This window comes from Oryzias melastigma, linkage group LG6 (assembly GCF_002922805.2).
Source record: "Oryzias melastigma strain HK-1 linkage group LG6, ASM292280v2, whole genome shotgun sequence".
Classification (NCBI taxonomy): Eukaryota; Metazoa; Chordata; class Actinopteri; order Beloniformes; family Adrianichthyidae; genus Oryzias; species Oryzias melastigma.
In genome coordinates, this window is record NC_050517.1 from 5,241,459 (window position 1) to 5,245,059 (window position 3,601).

Below are 3,601 nucleotides of genomic sequence, written 5' to 3' on the forward strand. Positions count from 1 at the left end.
TTTACAAAACGAAAAAAAAAATCTTGCTCGCTCATTGCTTACTTGCTTGCTCAAGTGTTTGGATCAAAACTAGACTTGAATGACCAACGGGAGCATTTCAACCCACACTTGAAAAAATGGTGGTGTACATAAATCAGAAGCAGTATTTTTGCATGGCAGTGCTTGAGATTTATTCTCTGACAGGTCAGTGAGCAGATAGAAGAAATAACACAGCCTCCCTCTAAAGCATAAAATGTTGGAGCCATATATTTAACTCCAGTGGTTGCCAGTATAACATAAGTTGCTCTGTTGTGGGAGGTTTTAGTGGAACTATGTTTAGGTTTGTTCCAGATGAAGACAACTAAAAGAAAATCCCAAACAATCTGTATTTGATGAAACTGACAGAATATTGAAAATTTTCTGTTACATTTTATAAATATTTAGAAGTTTATTTTTGTAAAACAATGTGAACTTGTTAGCTTGTTTACATATCTGGTATTTATTACTCTTATTTATCCTTTTTCCTTGACTGGGTATCTGAAATGACAAAAGTTGAAATAGAAAAGAACTCAAATATATAAAAATTTAAATGTATAAAATAAAAAAAAAGAAAATAAATAAATAAATGCCACTCTCACCCTCAATGGGCCAGTTTCTCCTCTTAGCTTGGGTCCTCCACCAGAGGCCTGGAGCTTGAGGGTCCTGGGGTATGTTAGCTGTTCCTGTTCTTTTCTGGACTGGTCTGTTTCCAGGGATCTGCTGTAGCCACTCCTCCAGTTTGGACGTTACAGCCCCGAGTGCTCCAATCACCACGGGCACCACTGTCACTTTCACCTTCACTACACAATAAAAACTAAACTTGATGTCTCAACATCATTCATGTTTTTAGTACATTCTAAGAGAGATATTTACAGATACCACACCATGTAGAGATCATGCTAAAACATTAGCTGGTAGCTCCTCCCACATGCAGCCGCGGCGTCAAGCTCAGGCAGGTGGCAAGCAGTGAATGTGTGCAGCAAAAGAGGGGCGGGCCACGCAAATTTGTTGCTTGAATCGCATTTGGTGTGAACACAGGGAGACAATCCCACAGGGAATGGGATTAGGGTTGGATTTGGAGCTTTTGTGACTTAACTTTCATGGTCTGTATCTCTTCCTTTGGCCATCTTATTCCTGCAGGGTATCTGATGACTGGCAGTGTGTAGCTGTTTATTACTGTTGTTAATTCCATGAACACCAATACAGCTGAAATTGATTAACAAGGCAATCAGCTGCTTAACCGACAAGACAATTATCAGACAGGTTTGATTCAATTCATGCCAGGCCCAATAAAAAAATGTTCCTTTAATTTTTGTGAGCAGTGTATATAATGTATTCATATCACTGGAGGACTTCAGGTGTGGTGTCACCCATAAAAAGTGCCTTACTTCTGGCTCTCTCTAATGATTTTTACACCAATCACGAGTAAGTTTATTTTAAGTGCACACCCCTTCCATGCTTAGGAGAGTCTGTCAAACGTTTTAGGTAGGACCGTGTACTGGCATCTGATTGGTCAGTTTATAACTTGAATGACTTGCAAAAAAGACAAAAAACATAATGTGAAAAAGAAACATTGGATTGACATAAACATGTTAAAAAAGTATCAGAACAAGAGTGGTTACTCTGACAAATAAAATGAAGACTCAATGGAAGTCTATGGGATTTGGAGCCAGTAGGTACTTCACTTCATATACTGTATATATACCAAATTATTGCTAAAACAGACATTGTTTTTTAAAGTGTCTCATTTGCCTATCATTTACTTGTTGTATTTATTTACTTTACTGGACCACAAAAAAATTAAATATGTCATGAAATATATAAATTTGCTTTGTGATGGCTATTTAATATTTAAATGCAACACATATTTAAACATTTATTTACTGATATCCAATTTTATTTATTTAATGCCAATTTTAAATAATTAATGACATTCATTTATTAATTTAATGGTGTATATTTATTTTATTTTTTCTCACCTGCTCCTTCATGAATACCCGTTGATCTTTCTTTTCTATTATCTCATATTGTGAAATTTAAGTTTCTTTATATATTTTCTTTATTTTGAGGGATATTTGAGCATTGAGTGAGCTCATTACTTAACCTGGTCTGCAGAAACCGACAAGCAGAAATGTTTTTTTTTTTTTTTGTTCTTATCAATTTGATCTTGACAAAAGGCAATTATCAGAAAAATTAATACAAAATTTCATTTATACTGTTACCTCTATTCGTTGGGATAACATTACCTTTCAATGATGCCCCCCACCCCCTTTGCTAGACTTGATGGTGACAAGAAGGCAGTGGAGAAATATTTCCTCCTTGAAGGATCAAGTATATTTCAAGGTGTTTAGTGAGACTATTTGGGGTTATGATGTTTTTAAATAAATGTGTCATCAGGAAACGTCGAGCTGTGAGAGAATAAGCAAAGCAGCAGGACACAGCGTGCAGCAGCTGTGCCTCACTTTGAAATTCAAAGCTTCTCTGCTGGGCTGTTTAGTGGGAGTTTTTCTATGACCATCAAGATGCTAAAGAACAACATTTTTGGCTGGGAGAAATTCTAAACAATATTTATGCCAGACAATAAAATATTTTTCTCTGATAAAAAGTTACCTTGAAGCTTTGCTTATTCATGTGGTCTCTTTTTTTTTTAGTGCAGAGCAGCATTTTCAGACACTTTAAGATTTGTGTAATGAATACACATTATAAGAACCCTTTTTTTTACATGAGCAAAGTATTAAATAACAGTCTTTACACGGTCAAATTAGAACTTCTAAGTCACAGGTAGAACAAGTTGCATGTATTTAGAAGTTTCCTTCTCTCGTTTTTTCAAAGCTACATTTTTAAGATAAAAGTAACTTTCTGTCCTTGTTAAAAAGATTCATATAAATGTAGATCTGGGATTTTCTCATATTTCTAAACAAAGAAAAAAAGACCATCATTGATAGCTGCAACCATTGAAAACACTGTTCTACCAGTTAACTTCATTTTTCAATTCAACTGTGTTCATTTTGCCCAATATAAAAAAAAGAATTGCCTTTTTGGGCTTCATGTTGGTAATTGTACAGAAGCAGAAGGTCGGTCATGAAATATAAACAATAGCTAATTGTCAAACTAACCAGACTAAATAGAACTGGTTATCCCTGATATAGACTCTCCTTATCCTAAGGCAGTGTTTCCCAACCCTGGTCCTCAGGGCACACTGTGGCATTTTTTTAATCCAACCCTGCTCAAACACACCTGCCTTTGATGACCGTTATTGTCAAGCTTCTGCTGAGCCTGATGATGAGCTGAATCAGGTGTGCATAAGCAGGGCAACATGGAAAACATGCAGGACAGTGTGCCCCGAGGACCAGGGTTGGGAAACACTGTCCAAAGGGATGCCCACATGAAGGAGAGGTCCCTTACCAGGACGACAGGAGATTTACATGCTGCTGCCGCTATAAGTGCTTCTTTAAAACTTTAAGGATGAAAACAGAAAGAGGAGTAAACAATGGCTCAAAGCAGAGGTTAGTCTGTAGAAAATTGCTAAGAAATACACTCCCTGCTGGATTTTGGTTGAAAAAGATGAATTTAACTAGCAATC